General features: G+C 38.6%; 1 long non-coding RNA gene across 3 annotated transcripts in view; it reads left to right on the forward strand.

The window, feature by feature from the left end:
• LOC133624691 (uncharacterized) overlaps positions 1-17,606 on the forward strand; it is an 82,584-nt gene extending 64,978 nt beyond the window's left edge. Inside the window, exons 6-7 of one of the 3 annotated variants that reach the window (XR_009818054.1) lie at positions 734-837; positions 17,480-17,606. This is a non-coding gene — a long non-coding RNA (uncharacterized LOC133624691). Of the gene's footprint in view, positions 1-733; positions 838-2,385; positions 2,757-17,479 lie in introns of those variants that run through there. The other 2 variants (XR_009818052.1, XR_009818053.1) reach the window with 2 other exon arrangements.
• Positions 17,607-18,173: the final 567 nt, after the last annotated feature.

Raw genomic sequence — 18,173 nt, forward strand, 5'->3', positions numbered from 1 at the left:
TGATGAAAACCAAAAAGTAGAAATTACGTAATTGTCACAGAGATCACCAGAATATTGTGATCTTTCTCTATAGCCTGGTGTTGCTGGGGAGCAGTGGAGATTCATTTTTCCATTATGAACTTTTATGGAGGAGTTCTTGATTTTGATAAAAACAGGGGTCAGATTATTAATGTATAAAACCAAGACCATGGAGCTTAATTAGATTGATACTTTTGTTTGCTGCATTGCATGCTCATGAGATATACCTGTAGAAAGCTAAAGCTTTTCGCTTTTATTAAAGTATTCCAGTCAGTATGAAAGTGCATGAACCCTGCTGTTCATAAATACAAATGTGGCATACTTTCATAAGGGAGATTTTTTTTAAGTGTCTGGTGAAAATCTAAGACTCGGAACATTTTCCAGTTTTTTAAAGCAATAGTTTTATTTTGAACAGCATGCCACTGAAAACAGACCTGATAAGAAAAAATTGAGTTTCTGACTTGGACATCAGGTGAACAATGTACATTATGGCTTAGAAGCTTTTGTAGATGAGATTTTATTTTAAAATTCCCTTCACTTAGACCTTCACTTGTGTGTAATCATTTGGTACTGGCTTCTGATGAGCAGGGATGTTGTGTTTGACAGCTCAGTGGGATCTTCAGATAGGTCAGTAACTGCAGTTTGGTAGTGTTTGTGTTCCTTGAGGCATGGAGAATAAAAGTAATTATGAACAAAACTATTTTCTTTATTTCAGATTCACTGATAATATGGAAACCAGAGTCTGCTTACTGTTGTCTGACCTAGTCAAAGCAAACAAGGGAGACTTAGAAGCAACGTGACTCAAAAAGAAGTATTTTGGTAAGTCATCCAATGTGAAATTGAGAAAGTGATCTTTGAGTTTAACAGGTTCTCTTTCTGCTCCTTTTTAATTCAACTATGTTTCTAAGAAACATTACTGGAAACACAGTAGAATGTTCACATTTTGGAAAGGGTTTATTCTTTCAGCAGGCTAGCAAATCAAAACCAGTACCTTCCTGCATGGTATTATTAGTTAGAACATCCTGCCACAGCCTAAACTCCTGGCAAACTTCACAGTCCCTCAGTGGTGCATTCTGGTTTTAGTCAAGTGTAACACAGTACTCTTCCTATCTGTATAGCTTCTACATTCTTTCAGAGTTAATATTTCATATGTTTCAGTTAGAATATCTTTCTTGGCAAGCCTGCATTCCCTTAGCATGTCAGAAGGAAGTTTCTCTTATTCAGACTCCACTGAATAAGGTCATCTGCTTGAGAAGTTTGTTGTTGCCTTCCAAAATATGTATTGATTACATCAGAACTCGTTTTATTTAAGTCCCAAAACACAAACCTAATTCTTGTGTATTCACTGTCTAAATGTGCTTTACAGCCTTTAGTCATCTTCCTGAACTCTTAAAAGCTTGCTTTTTAATGTGATAACTGTATGGCTTTAATATTATTAGTTTTGAAATTTACTGATATTCTCATTCTAGCACGCATGGTTCTTTCATAACTCAAGGGCTGTTTAGTTGTGCTAATATAGCTAACAATATGGCTAGACTTTATTAAAGCCTACTAATCTGTTTAAATTTGATTGAAAGGTCTCAAATTTTCTATTTGTACCAGTAGCAGTCAGTTCTGGTCTGTATTTTTACATACTTACATTCATGTATATTACATAGTATCTAGGCAAGTGATTAAAAGAAAAAGCTGTGTAGCTCTTGTGTGTGACTGGAAAGTAGGGTACATAACTGTACTTAGGTCAGGCTTCACGTGAACACGTAAATATCACCTAAAGGTAAATTGCGTATGCATGTACAAGACAATTTCTAAAGAAAAAAGGATCTTATATTGTTATAGGCCCCTGTCCCATTTTTATTCATGTCTCAAATCTGACAATCCTAACTGAAACAAAAGCTAGTTTCTTACTATAGTGCCTGGGCATGAGACAGAGAGCACTATTTCTGAAGCAGAATAACAATCAAAGAATAATTTGGATAAAGTCTTCCTTATTTTTTCACACTTAGAACTCTTGTATCAATTTCCACCTCCTCTGTTTTTTTCTCCCAGAGTTTCTTAAGATCTGTTTCCATAGCTGTTGCACTTTCCTGGCATTCTTTATCCCAGTTGGGCCCAAGTAAAGCGTAGAGACTGGAGATGTTCCCTTAGTCATTAGATCTTACTGCTGACATCTTTGTAAATAAGGAACAGATGATGCCTAGTGTTGTACCACTCTTGAGGCATGGGGAGTGTCTTCCTTCAGTTTCTAGCCTTCTTGACATTATTCTAGTCACACTGTTTCCTAACAAATTCTAGTTGACACTACATGTCCTCTGGCCTGGTGTCTATATTGTCATTCCCTGCCTGTACATACTTTATGTGTTTATTTAGAACCATGGAAGCTATCTTGTGCACCTCAAAATAATGCTTCTTGGCACTTCATTTGGAGGAACATACCTGATGTCTGCCACAATCTGGGATATGACAAGGAGAGCAGAGGCTAGCAAAAAGGAAGGAGTCCCAAAATCTTGGTGTATTTCTCATGGTATGCACGGGAGAAAAGACATCAGAAAAACACATGCAAATGCATTTCTCTTCTGCAGAGAGCCTGGGACAAAATTGGAAACAGCTGTAACCCCTTCCTTGGTGAGATACAGTACAGCTCTATTTCTACAGGGTTGATATCTCAGCAAAATAAATTGGGCAACTCTTGATCTAAGGTATTAGTATTTTGTTATCATAATGTTCTTCTGACACCCACACATGAGCATCTACATTACCAGTGCATGAAAAAAGGTCATAGTTGCTTAAATAAATAACATGAGTATTTTGCAAATGAGCAATTAAGTTATGAAAGAAGCCTCTTTCCATATAGCTGCTGGCTTTGATCCTCTTTGCATTATTTAACACCTAAGACTCCGGAGTGAATTCCTTTCATCAGATATGGAGTGTAGCTTTGCTGTGGTAACATCTCTTGTGAACTCCTTGAGCAGAGACAGAGCACACTGCAGACTGACAGCAGTAGGTTCTGCACTTCCATATGGTGGAATTGCCTTGGTTGTCTTCGCAGCCTCTCTGTTCACTCCTATCCTTTCCTGCACCATTCCTTCAGCACTGGTTTCCTCTGATTCCTGGCACAGAAGTCTGTGGTCTCAGTGCAATATATGCCCTCTAGAGTAACTGATTTCTATCTCAGTTGGCTTTTCGAAAGCACTCAATACATTTGCTGCCTTCCCCACACCTCTTCATTTGTATTTCTAAGTTAGAACACTGCCTGCACAAAATGTTTGACTTGACATAGGTGTCATTATGTAAGTCACCACAGATAGGAGAGTGGTAAGCCTAACCTCTGAAGCTGTAAAAGCCAATCAACAAGTGGTAATGTCCCTTTGTATCAAAAGAGGTTACAAGAGGGGAAAAGTTAAAAAAAGAATTCCTGTGAAATTCAGAATTGTGTTCAATTTTTAAAACAACCCTTGAATTAATGTTTACTGTAAAGTTGGGTTTCGTCTGCAGATTGAACCAGGAAGGAAGCAAAACATTTGAGTTCTTTAAGGCAGCTACTTTCTCTGTGCCTTTTTCTTTCCTCTGTTTAATTCCCAATACCCTGGAGACACAGTTTCCTCCCTTAGCAGGGATGGTGATCTTAAAAATAGCTGGCTCCAAAACAAACCCAGAAATAAAACCCACTTCAGTAGTTTCAAATACATAGTAAGTAACCAAAATGGTGTCCATGCTAAAGCAGAAATTCCTAATCTTTTGGAGCTTCAACTGCAACTTTATTGCCCTGGGAGGGCACCAAATACCTCAGGAATGGTGATCCCAAGCTGTTTTCATGGTGTTCTCCTGATGGACTCTTCTCACGGTAGTGGCTGTCACAACTGCGTAGGGACAACTGCAAAAGTTGATTTACTGAATAGAAAGCTTATTCTGTCACTTTTTCTTCTAGTTTTAAGATTCCATTCTTTGATTCAGCTGTATGAAGGAGGAGGCAGTCCAGCCTGGACCTCCCCTCTGAATTGAGGCCATGGTATCATCTCCTCCATAGACTGTCTTACCGCTGCCTTCATGTCCATCCACAACTGGAACAGAATTCTCAGTTTCTATAAAAGGCTGCCATCAAACAGGACTCACCATCAAACCTATTTAAAGGGGGCAGGGAACCTACAGGAACCTATTATATTAACTGAAGGCTTGTGTCCATATGTTAAAGCAGTCTTTAACAACTGTACTCCACATTTGATTGAGGAGCCCTTAGTGATATATAACCAGTATGGATAGAAGAACAAGAGACAGGACATTTCAAGTCCATAAATTAAATTCCCTCTACCAAGCAAGTATTGTAGAGTATTATTTTCAGAGTCCGGCCAATGCTCTTGCATGGAAAAGTTAGTCAGGTCTTAGAAATACCTCTCACTGGGCAGAAGTGTCTTCCGGCCTTGCTTAGGAAGGTTTAAAACTGGTACAGATTCAAGAGTAGCAGTCCAAATGTGTTCTTCAAACACACTTCAAACCCTTCTCCCACAGATACCAAGTAGTGTCTGTGCAGACTATCACAACAGGTGTTCCCTCTGCTTTTCAAGGGCCAAGTTCATATTGTAGAGGGGAATTTTCTACCTCTTTTCACATGAATATGCCAGCTATATCATTGTGGTGTAGCAAATATTTAGGCACTTGAGCATTTTCATCTGAATATAGTCTAAAATAATTTATTTAGAAAAATATATGTTACAATGTTTTGAAATCTCAGAATATGCCTATGAAACCCAACTTGGTCTTCAGGTGTAGGGGAAGGAAAAACAACTAGAGAATGAGTGGGGAAACAGCAAAAGAACATTTTATGTACTTTTCCATCTAAGATATAGCAGGGTTTGGGAAGGCTTTTTTCATCTGCTGTGGTAGCCTAATCCACAGGGAACTCATTTTGAAATCAAATATACCAAAGCAGTTATGATTTACAAAGAGGGAAAAAATAAAGGCCTTAAAAAATATCTTGTGTTTGATCTATTTGTCGCTATGAAAATATTGACAAAAGGCAAAAGAATGGCCTTCATTTAGCTTATTATTGTTGGCTTGTTTTAATGCTTTCTTATTAAGGGACAAACTCCCATTAAGATGCGAGATTAACTCTTTCACAGTTGCAAAGGAATAAAAGGTGGAAACTTTGAATGTAACACTCCTGTAAACAATGATTCTAAATTGAGTAATCTGTGATTCCTACTCAGAAATATGTAATGTAGCAGAGGGAAGTTTTTAAAGTAAAGAACACATCTGGAATAGTTTGTACAGAATTTATACTTCAAAATGTCTTTAAAGTGCAGTCTCACATGTAAAATCAGAAACACGGTGTTAATTACATAGTTCTAAAAGCATTCCAGAAAATAAATACTTTATGGGGGAAACCAAAAAGTGTAAAAATCTTAGAAACTCTGAGTCTACATGTGTAAACTAAGGATCTATCTTTGCTGCACTGTTAACTACAGACCCAACTCAAGTGTTACTTGGATCTTAACTTCATCACCAGACGTTTTTGTGGAGTGATGCTTTTCAACATGAGTCAGCAGGTCTTTTGGGATCCTGTTTTGGAGAACAGTTGCTACCGATGTTTAAATTGGTAATGCAGTAGAGGAGTGGTGACTTTGGGACTTTGAACTTGAGTTAACACAGTGTATCAGCTGCTAATCCAGTCGTGCTGTGCTGCTAATCAAATCGTCCTGGTAGCCCAAGTGCCAACTTTCAGTGTAATCACTGTCACACAAGAACTAGGTTAAAGTCCATGCCAGAGCACCATCTTAGCAGAATGCACCCAAACCAGCTTCTGGCCTGCCAGTCTGGGTCCCAGAGGCCATGTTGGATGTGGCAGTACAAGACATCAGCTTTTAAGGCAACCAGTCCTCTGTGAACACTGTGCTGCAGTGGCTCTGCTGCCAATAATGCTACTTACCTAGCTCTCACTTAGTAATGTGATGCCTAATGTTGCAGAGGAAGCAAACCTGAAGTTTGAGTTGTCTGTTGTCACTTTATAGAGAAACAGATGTTACTGTTTCTAGCCCAGAATTCCTAAAAGAAATTGCTAATTTGAACTATTTATTCCATTAAATTCCTACTGAATTAGCATTAATAATTAATTATCATTGTTATCACTGTAGTATCTGAGCAATCCTGTTGGCCAGAATGTCATATGAACAGGAATGTCTGTTGGGATATTTAATTTCATTTCCCTGTACAATGTGTGATTGTTCTCTTTTGTACATTTTCTATTAACTGTTAGTGGCCTGGATAACTTTGTGGAATAGGTAGAAGTCACTCCAGGCCAGCACAAAGCACATATAAGTCCCTATCTGAAGAGTGCCACTATGCAAGGACAATTTAGAGAGCTAGAATCTCCCTTCACATTTTCCTTCCCAGAATTTCCCATCAGTCTCTGGTCATTTGTACTGACAAATACACTTCTTTGTCTCTGTATTTGAGAGTATACTTTAGGACTGATACTTGAACTGCAAGGACCTGATCCTGCAGATATACATCCTTTGGGCCATTTATATAGGCTTGCTTGAAGACTCTTTGCTCATGCATACAGAATCTGCTTTCCCTTGGCACTTTTAAATCCTTTCATCACTACCTCATATCAGATTTTAACTGATGCCTTGGTCTTAGTATAGAGCTGTTATCGTTTAAGACTATGTCTTTGCATTGTGTTGTGCTTATTTTGTTGGAGTCCAATTAAGAGACCCGGGGTTTGGTTGGTTTACCATGGGGATACAGAAGGAAATTATGGATGTAGGAGATACTAGTAATAAAGCTTATAATAAGCAGTAAGTTTGTCCTTGGAGCTGTAGGCCAGAAATACCGCTTCCATGCAAAATTGATTTGGTGTGCAGGATTCTCCTATTTTTTTCTACAGCTTTTTTTTGTGTTGTATTATTTTGCATCTTTGGAGTTGTGTGGTGGATTTCTTTGTTTCAGGAATCTGCAATATTTAAAATATAGGGGGACATTGCTTTATTAAAACAATTCTTTTAGTTGTCACGGCAACTGGTCTTACATAAATGATGAAGAGAAGAGGAATGTGTATAAAGAGATACATTAGGTTATAATGGTAAATCCAGTACTTTTTAAACTAACAAGAAAGCACTCTGGGGTTTGTTGTTGCTGTAGTTCATTTTACTACGGATTATTTTTACAACTTCAGTATTATCCACCTTCACAATCAAAACCCTCAGCACTTCTGTGCTCACAGCTGTATCAATTTTAACTCTGTCTTGTATATGGAACCAACTATTAAGCTCCACCATTAGAAAATAGATTTGTCAAAAATGGATGCAGTGCTGTATAATAAAAAGCCAGATGTGATACTTTGTGATTCTCCACAAAATATTTTTCTCCTCTTCTTTTCCAAAACTTTCCGTAGTCAAATAGGCAGAAACTACATTAGGGAGAATGGTGCAGCAGCCCTGAGGCAATCTGATTAACCATTTAATACAAGTGGTTAATTTTCTTACAGTTTTACTGTATTAAAGGATAACTGGAGACTGAGGAGGGGCAGGGGATATTAGGTGAGAATCAGCATAAATCATTTCCAGCATTTACAAGTGGTTAAGGAATAATTCACCAAAGAAGCGGAAGCAAAACTGTGCTGACAAAATTTAGGATTCTTTCTCTAGTAATTTAACAGTAGAGTCAAAATTAAACAATATTAATCTTTTTTCTCTGCTCAGAAAGTTTACTACTCTTAAGAAAAAAATATGTCAGAGGAATGTACCATAATTTTTTGTCTGCTTGCTGTCCTTTACTCATTTCCCACATGCCTAAATTATTTTTCACTTTTTCCCTTCAACTATGCGCTGCATGGACATTCTCCTGTTTTCAGTGCTATTGAGAAAAGCCCTTTCAAAATAGAAAACGTTATCAATTTCCTACAGAATACAATTATTCCTTTTGTAAGATACAGGAAGCTGAAGCTGATGAGTGGTATGGCAGTAGACCACTGTTGCCTATGTGCATGGTATTCTTTCACACTGGTTTCCCTCTCTTAATTACAAGTTGCTCCTTATTGTGGCCAGAAGATTGGGGATCAGCTAGCTAACAGACACCAAATAGCACAGAGATTCACACTTTTGTGAACTAATATAATGTCTCACCTGGAAGTGTCTACAAGCCATTTGTTTGTTTCATCAGCATTGAAAGCTTACAGTTGCAGAGAAGATGACTGAAAAGTGCTGTTGGAAGAGAAGTTCTGCTGCAAACCTTAAACCCATGTGATTGTTTTGTCTTTTTATTTCCAATTCTCTGAATTTAAGGGCTAGAACCAACTTTTTTTCCATTCCCTCCTGATTGTTGAAAGTAAGTCTTGGTGGCTTTGGTGATTGTACAAAAAAGGGCTGTGATACGGCTGGTGCGAATGGCACTGCACAACTTCTAGAAATCATTGTTAGGAGTTGCAAGAATGGCAGTGGGCAGCAATGTTAACAGGGACTCTGCGGTCCATCCGCAGGCACGACATTTAGGTAAGTCAAAAGTGTCTTGCAACTGTACCTCAACCATACCTGCCTACTCATGGGTTTTTTGGGTTTTTTTTTTTTTTTTTTAAATTGAACAGTGGGGTGTGTAGTCTTTCGCTTTTTCAGATGTCAGTAGGTGAAGCTCCGTGTGTTCTTCCCAGGAGCTCACACAAACATTTTTTTCTTAATCTTTGTCTCGCTGTGTTTAAGTTTGCAGCTGCTGGATTCTGCTTTGAGTTTCAAGTTCAAAGGCATTGAAACACTCTTTCTGAAATATCACAGAAACCACTGAACTTCACCTGGCTTTGCATGGAAATCTTGTCAAACCACGAGTTTCCCACCCTTTAATGTGAAGCCTTGTGTTGACTCAGCTCTTTTCTTACAGCTGAGGCTGGAGTTAGCTTAACTGAAGGATCATGACCCGTAGGGAACTTATTAATGAACTTTGACCAGTTTTCAAGCTTGTAAGAAAACTCAGAATTCTTTGCACGATTTGGGGGATTTTGTAACAAAACCAAATGACAACTGTGATCAGCATTGCTTTAAATCAGTGGTTTTGGAGATGGGTTGTAACCTTTGAATATAGCATCTGTGTGTAAGCTTGGCAGGCATCTGGGTTTTGGCAGGTTTATTCACATTTTGAAAGAGCTGTCCCACCTGTTGTCACAGCAGTGCAGCAGATTGCTAGCCCCACTGCAAAGATACGGGACGCTGCAAAATATGTGTCGGAGAAATAACATCTCCCATCAAACACAGAAGGCTATATTGTGTTGTAAGAGACAGCCTTCATGCGAGCGCTGGAGGGGGTCATTTAGCAGCTGGACTCTTCAGACACGTCTCTCTCAGGGTTTGCTGTAGCATAGTCTGGAGTGGGACCTCCACCATATGTCAGCAGCACTACACATGTGCCCATCACCGGCAGCTCTGGCTCCACCAAGGGTACAGGCAGTGGTAATAATCCTCCTACTTTAATGTATCCTACAGGTCTAGGTGGCTCAAAACAAATCACTTTTCACTTGTTATGTCTTTTACTTGCTTGTAAGGGAAGAGTCAGTGTGTAGCTTGGAAATAATCTCAACTTGTAAAAGCACAGAGAGATGCACTATTACTTGGAAATGTGTTACTATAGTTGTATGTAAACTGTAGTCTAAATTCCCCCCTTTTCTGGGAACACTTTAGCCTGCTCTCTGGGGGCTCAAAGTAGCTTTCTTTCAACACAGTCAGACACACCAGCTTTCATCCACTTACCACTAAGAGGTAAAGTTTCAGAATAAGCTTTTCCAGACTGTTTTTCCAGGTAGCCTGTTCCCTCTGTCACCTGCACTCTGGGAAGGGTTACCTAACTTTGACTTTTGAGAGTCAGACATCTCTTTACATTCAGTCGCCTGTTTCATGACCTGCTGCTTTGAATATCAACTGGACTGTGAGTCTTTGTAAGAGAAAACAGAACTGAGATGCGTTGCTTTAGCCTAATCTCTGCCAATATCAATGTAGCTGTATAATGTATACGTTTGCAGCATGCTGCTGTAATTATTCCTTACCTGTTTTGTTGGCTTAAGTTCTATTCTACAAGTGCCTCAAAATCAGAGCTACATTAAAATTTATAATGATTTTTTTTTTCATTGTATAATTCCACGGTGTTTTTTATTATACCTATATCACCTTTTTCAAATCTAACATTAGCCCAGTCCCTTTGCTCATTTTGTAACATTAAAAAAATGTTAGCAAAATCCCCTCAGACATTTTTTATTTATAGGATAGTGACAAACCCATCATTTTTCTGTGTAAAAAGTTTTGTAGGATTATTTTTTGTTCCTTTGGTTGATTTGATTTTTTTTCCTCAGGAAAAATTGTAAAAATGTCTGAATCTCTACCTGAAATTTGGCAGGTACCTACATCTTTGTTGAGAAGCATGTGCTGTGCAGTTTTTCTTAAAGATTTGCATATTTGCTTCTTGGGATACATCAGTTACTAATACTTCTATGAGCAGTCTGGTGGGCACACAATTTAAAAAAAATAAGAAAGGAATATGCTTTTTAGTTACTGGGCTGTTTTTTTGCTTTCATCAGCTATGATATTACCTTGTTTGCTCTCCATAGCTTATTACACATTAGATAGCTAAATTTGAATGAAAAGTTACCTGTGTAGAGGAAGGTAGGCTCCATTCTTTAAATGTCCATTCGCTGATTTTGTGGCAAGTGCTTTAAAAACTATGCTGAAAACTGTAAAGGCCCTGGAGCTGTAATAGAAAACATTAGTGTCTGGACTTTCCGGGGAAGAATGTGGTTAACATTATAGTGACTGAGTCACTGTCAATGGGTGGTCTTGAGTCCATATGGCACACAGTAGGCAGGGGCACAGAGGAGCCTTTGCTCAGATAGGTGACGAGCGGCACTCACCGAACTGAAAGTGCTTGAAAAGGGCCACCCTAGACTGTATTTTGCTTGCATGGGGATAAAATACCTCCAGGTTGCTTCTCTGTGTGGCTTTGTTTTAACTTTGCTACAAAACAAGATGAAGGATTTGCTGAAAAGCTCGGTTGTCGTAGTGCTACGTGCTGCTTTTGGCTCCTCAGATTGCTGCTTTTCACTCGGCACATTTTCATTGTTCTGTTAGGCTTTTAATGAGACAGTTACAAAATGTCTGCCTCACTCTGACCGCCATTTTGTAGCCTGATTGTTGGATAATGAAGACTGTGAGAAATAGAAAATAAACAGCATGGCGTGGACAAGATTTCAAAAGGAGTACAAAATCTGCATGTTTTATTTAGACACTTAATTGTTACCGACTGGCTGCATTTAAACAAGCGACTTTACAGTGTCTGGAAGAAAACCAGCTCCTGAATTTGAGGAGCTGACCTTGGGTAGATGCCATCAACTGTTCTTTTCTATTGGCACAAACGTGCTGCTGGCAGGGTCTCCCTGAAGCTGCAGTCACTCACCGAGCTCTAAATCGGAACCTGCTTACACTGTCTTGGGCCACCAAATTACACCATTTATTCCAAATATTATTTCAGCCACTTCAATGACCAAGATTTGATATAGAATATATAGGATTTTTAAAAAACCAAACAAACCAAACCTTCAAAATAGCTATGATTAAGCTTCTCCCATAGAGCAATACATAATGTCGTTCAGAGAAAAAGGACAGGAGGCTACAAATCTGCTGAAAGCAAACTAAAAATGCACGATGGGAATTGAAAGGACACGGTGACGTTGTTACTGGGATCCCGTGGATACAGTGCTCACTGTGTGAGAAGTGAAGTTAGTGGCATTTACTTGATTCCTTTTTGAAAAACTGTTTTGTGCATGTAACGTTGGCAAGGGGGGTTGGGGAAGGACGCTTTGCATTCACAGTAGGGTGCAGCTTCAAAGCTGTTTAAAATTCTGCCATATCTTAATGATAATAGTTAATCCCAGTATCAGAACAGTAGTTCTATTTTTAAAATGCAATCAATCAATCATTTTAATACATTGCACCCTTAGTGCCAAACACCTTAGAAAATGGTATGTACGGCAGTAAAAATAAAGCCTCTGGAACTCCTTCTATAGAGTCGTTCTTGCTTTCTTTCTCACCTATACGTGTACAGCAAAATCTCAGAGCTGCAAGAAAAATCTGGAATTTCAGAATGAGGAGTAAGTCATCCAAACAAGACCAGTTGCCAGGTGGGGATTGCTGTCATGGGCTGAGAAAGAGAGAGGAGAGATAGAGAACTTGCCACAACTGACTGAAGTCTCTCTCTAGAAATACAGCATATGATGTTTTGTTGTTGGGTTTTGTTGAGTTTTTGCCTTTGAGGTGGGATTTGTATACAGGTGCCATAGTTTCTTTGAAGAGGATTACACTAAAAATTGCTGCTTTGTGTTTTCTTCTCAGGACAGCTTCCTATGTCTATCATGCTCTCTCAGAAAGCTGTTCACATAGATGTAATAGAGGTGTTAGGTAATTCAGGTTCGGTTTCTGCCTCTGCTGCAGTGATTCACACAAAAATACTGAAGTGTCTTGTACATATGTTCTTCACATGCAAAATTCTACCTGGACATGTTACTGTATGACCTGATCTAGGTGGACCTGCTTTGGCAGGGGGATTGGACTAGATGATCTCTAAAGGTCCCTTCCAACCCCTACCATTCTGTGGTTCTATGAAAATACAGATTAATACTTCCTTACCATTGGTACTTGTAAATTACTTTGAAGTTCCTCCAGTATGCTGCTGATCACTGTTGGTAACGATAAAAATGTGATCTACATGACTCAGTCACGTGAACAGTGCATATTAACTGAGAGGATTTGTAACACAACTTGAATATAAAAGCATGAGCAGCATATTCCTGCAAATAACCAACTACAGTGACAGTGTACCTCTACATTACCTATATTTTCATTTCGACATGGGTTTTCTCACAAGTGAACTTTCTCTGAGTCATTCATTTTTTGAGACTGACCCTCACCCACTATATTAATCAAAGCCTTGGGTTTTTTTTTAAAGGATCAGCAAGAAATGGTGATATTTTCAGTCATCAGACTGGTAGAACCATCACATTGGACCAAAAATGCCCAAAGTAGTCTCAGGTGAATGAGGACTTAATTTCAAATATTGTTCTTGTCTAAACAATAAATAAAGGGGGCAATTATGAAAGAGATTTTTGGTTTGAGTAGAACAGTAGCTTCCACTAAGAGGTTTTTATGTAACAAAAAATAACTTAATCCGAAGCAAGCTTAGTTGAGGGGTAATTGGAGAGAAAGGCACAAATGGTCTGATAGGTTACAGAGATGACACATCTGGAATTCTCATCAGTTCTCTGAAGGTGTAACTAGGAGTTAATAAGGTTTGCTTTCCTCTTAGAGAAGAGTATTTTTTACTCGGTGTCTGAAACCTAGGTTCCTTGGGGGATTAATAAGTGTTTTTCCATTAATTCAGAATAACTACCTTGGAACTACAAGGCAGCTTATGATAGTACATCCTAGCCTTATGCATTCATAACTGTGAATTAGTAATAATAAATAAAAATATTAGTAATAGCCTGTTTTGGGGATTTTCACTTATAAATACATCCTTCCTGCAGTCAGCAGCCTCAGCAAGCAGAATACAAACGTTCGTGCCAAGACTTATTTAAAATATTTACCACTCTGATAAGCCATACCTTAGGGAGTATATCAAAGGATGTTTTTAAAAGTAGGAATAACAGGGGCTTATGTTTTGTATTCATCTGGTCTGCTATGTCCCTTTCATTTACATGTTTGATTTCAACAGGCAGGGAGCATGTTCCACTGCTTCCTTGAGATGTGTCTGCGTTGCTGACATCTGGAAAGCAGCCATACAGGGTTCCTCACAGTTTTTGGAAACACCATTTGCTGGTGGAACGATCCAGAGCAGACACTTCTTTTGGCAGAACTTTATTGCCATCTATTTTTAGTTGAACTTTTGTACATCATGCTGCTGTGTGTGCCACAAGAGTGTGGCTTGTAGACAGATGCTCCAAAAAGAAAGGAAGACTTCTCTGTGTGGTCATTAGAGTGCTTCGGGATGAGTTATCTGCACACACCTTCCATGACGTGCCCCACTCTTGTTAGGATAATGTCACAAACTGTATTCAGAGTTGACAAAGAAACTGAAAGTGGGACTTGCCCTTTATGTTATCCTCATGGCACATGGGAGCATATAATGGACTTTGGAGGATGATGCTGGCCAGAATGCTCCAGTTCTAAAATAGCAGATGTGAACTACTCTGCCAGCAGAGCATACATGTGAACAATGCATCCTACAACCGAATAGATTAATAACTGTCCTTTAGAATCTCTCAGATGAGGTCTGCAGCTTTCCAATAATTCAAAGACAGGCTGTTGACTGTTGTTCTGCCCAAAACCAGGGAAATGCCAAGAGTTTCCCTAAATGCTCAGGCAGTGGAGAGGATGAAAAACTGTAGATTCCCTGCAATATCTTGCAGTCTCTGTTTCTGTATGAAACTGCCTTTCTCTGAGATCTGCGGAGGCAGCTTGTGTTCAGTGATGTTGATACTCATGCTTTTGTAACTTATTGCACATTTATTTGTCAGATAAATTCATAAGTATAGATGGAGTTTTTATCATACTTTAATTCATTTGGCAAAAATGAAATATTTAATAGGCATCTTAATAGAGTATGATGTTAGTGGATGTTTTGGAATTCATCCTACAGTTCCATGCATTACTTTTTCAAGTGGTAGATGACAGGTTATCATGGTGGAGTTATATCAAGCATTTGATTCTTTTCTCAGCCTTTTCTGAAAAGTAGATGTTGGATAAAAGAGGAGCATGGCACTCAAGTTGTATTTGAATATTTGAAGTACCCTTCATGCAAAATGTATCGTATATTTACCAGACAATTGTTTTAAGCTCCAAAACATTTAAAGTACCTCCATTAAAAATCTTATTTTCTTTCAGGAAGATGCTTAGGCTTATTTTGTGATTGATTTTCTTTTTTTTAAAAAAAAAAAAAAAAAAGTAAGACCCTTCTCCTCTGACTGTAGATTGCAAGGCTTTGCAAGTAGTTTGCAAGCAATGAGACACTCAAAAAGGACTTCACAGATCAGCAATGGCCAGGAGAGTGTAAGCTAGGGCCCAGTGAGTGTCCAGCTTTCATTCCTTTCCCATAGTTAATGTCAAAGGGCCAGAAATGATCAGATCATATTTTTAAACAAAATTGTAAAAATTGTGATGCCCTTGTTTCCGGAAACGGAAAGGCATCCCAGCATTCAGCATAAGCTGTGTTGGGCATCATGTGGTGATGACATTTCATTTGGGTATTTTTTGTTTGGTTATTGCTTTTTGACAATACTTTACCAGACTCATTCATTTAAAAGAACTCAGGAAGAAGACCTGAAAAAAAATATTAGTATTTTAAAGGACATTACCATTGTTTCCCTTTGATTCTAGATGCCTATTTTCAGGCAGCAAGAGGCTTTTCTTGCCTCTACTTGATCGAGTCCCAATTATGATAACATGTGTTACTTAAGATCTAGTTTGGTATCCAGATACAGTTATAAATCTTTGCAAGTTACATTGCCTGCTGTACCACTCTTCCTATCCCTATTGTCAATTTGGGGGTAACAGACCATTCGGAGAGCACTTGCCTTAATAGAGAAGATATACATTAATTACTTGTGTATTCTCATATGCTTTATTAAAGCAATCTATTTATTGTGCTCCCATTTTCCTCTAGATATTGCAAAATACTTAGTTTACTTACTTTGTCATGCAGTGTGGATAGTTAAGTCATGACAATCTTATTAATCCATTCTATTTTAATACTTGATAGTAGGTTATGTTTATGTTAGAAAGATCATAGTTTTTCTTACATGAATTACCAAGTAGATGAGTGTTATAATTGTTACTCAGAGCTTAGATGATTCATTATTTATATAAAGTGGTGTTCCTTTCTTAAGGGAATGGACTGTTTATTCGGAATGTGAGCGTTACAGTCTTTCCAATGATGATGATTTGTGGTTTGGTTTCTTTTTTAGCAACTAAGGATTGTTCTGGTAAATAATATTGGTATTTTACGATCAAACTTCGCAGATTCCTGTTTTTCTACCAGCCCAACCTTTTGTATAGCCACTATGAGCTATCTTTGGAGCAGGCAGATTAGCATGCTGCAAAAGGCAAAAGACTTAGATGTCATTAAAGAATTTAGCGAGCCTGAGAGACTTTTGTGATGAATCTTTACATTTGCAATTTCTCATTCACGTGACAGTTTTCTGTGACAGTTTGTTTACAGTTGTAATTAAAGTGTTGTACATTCAAAATCTCTACTACTGGACAGGCTCAGTCTGCCTTCACTGAAATAAATGAGACATAGAGTCCAGCTGACAGGGTGCACTTTCAGTATCTAGCAAATAGATTAGAATGTGTCCTGATTATAGCACACCAGTGCATTGATGCTAATGTTCTCAGAAGAAAAATTACTTCACTGTGGACTTGTTATGTCCCGGTTTCTCATCCACATTTTATTTAAGAGTATGTGGCTTTTGTGTTTGTTTTAGTAAAGGTGCTTTCTATGCGCTGTTGATGCTGCAAGACGTAGAAATTAGGAAACTTGTATATTAACTTTTCCACAGCACCATAAAAGATTGTGGAAAATGTACGTTTGCCAACATAACTTGTATCCAAAAATGATGCATGTATAATATATGTGCCAGCAAATATTTAAAGGTTATTAGGGAAAGTTAAGCTTTCAGATCTCCTAGGTGTTACATGTTTAAATATTTCACTTTGATGTTGTATAAATTCTGGATTTTTTTGTTCTTGCTGGCTTATGTACGTTACAGGCTCTGATTTTCTGGCCACAATAGAGCAGACAGAATTACTTGATGTTGAGAACCTTGTTAATTTTATGGCCCATTTTCACATGGAGATCAGCTTTTATTTCCTCTCTCACTCTTTATTCTTGATTCAATTGTTAGTAAGGTTTACTGAGCAAAAACACTGGATGTATTATGGGAAGAAATCTAATCAATGCAGCACCAAGGGACAGTCCTTCAGAGTCCTCCCTAGTGGCTGTGAGCCAGACTAGAGGTTACTACGAGGTTACTCTGTCTGACTTAAACCAAAATACCCATCTACTTCTGAAAAGGCTGCCGGCAGCCTCCTACATGTGTAACAGAAGCCTCATTAATATAAGCTCCCAATATATATACACCTGTTGTACTAGCCCGTAGCAGAGAGCCTGTGTTTCCTATTTTAAACACTTTGCATGTCTGTCTACATTCCCTTCTGTCTGCAGTTGCTGTAGTGTGGTACTGCAGAGCAACTCTTATGCAGTACCTCCAGGGAATGCAGAAGGCTAAATAAAGTTGTGGCAGATGTCAGCAGACTTTGCCAAACACCATTTTTCAAGTTAGATAGTTTGAAAGATTCATTGGCTAACCCGGGCTTTGTGATACAGAAGTAACCTCATTAGTAGCCTATTTAAGTGTGCATTTCTTTAATGCCTGCTCTCTTTTCAGGTATTGATGTGGTGAAATGCATTGACATATGTGTGGGAAACCTTTATTTGGTTGGCAAAACTCTGCCTCTCACCTTCCTCCGGAACTCCAACCCTTCTGTACATGTATAGAGTTTAGCCGCTTTTAGAGTTGAGTTATTTGAAAGATACAGCACATTCGTAGGGCTTTTATCTGTTTTGGCTCTGAATTCGAATAAATCATTTGACAGCAAAATGACTCTTAAGATAAACTTTTCCCTATTTATGAAATATTTGTTCAGCACATTCCAAAATATGACTTTACCTCGAAAGTTGCATGTCTTCTTTGTTACAAACAAAAAAGGGATCAAAAGCAGTATCAGATACAACTGCTGATTCAGCACAGGAACAAAACCTTAGCCTACCCACTGAGCTGTGTACCTCCTGGCTACCTAGATTGGTTTTCCTGACCAGTGCGCTGGGGATCATGCGTGTCAGTACTTCTCAGCGCTTGCCATGTTTTGCGTATAAGAGCAGTAAGTTTGCTTCACATAGCTCTCAGGGAAAGCCTATTGTTCCCCCAAGTAGATCCAAAGATGCTGCAAAGTGATGATGTTCTGAGGCTGTCACGCAGAAGCTGGCAATGTGCTCCTAGCTGCACACAGGTGAGTCCCGAGGGACACTCTTCTGGTAGTTGTGTGGCTCCTCTTTCATCATGCATGGAGCCAAATTTCTGT

This window comes from Colius striatus, chromosome 1 (genome assembly GCF_028858725.1).
Source record: "Colius striatus isolate bColStr4 chromosome 1, bColStr4.1.hap1, whole genome shotgun sequence".
Classification (NCBI taxonomy): domain Eukaryota; kingdom Metazoa; phylum Chordata; class Aves; order Coliiformes; family Coliidae; genus Colius; species Colius striatus.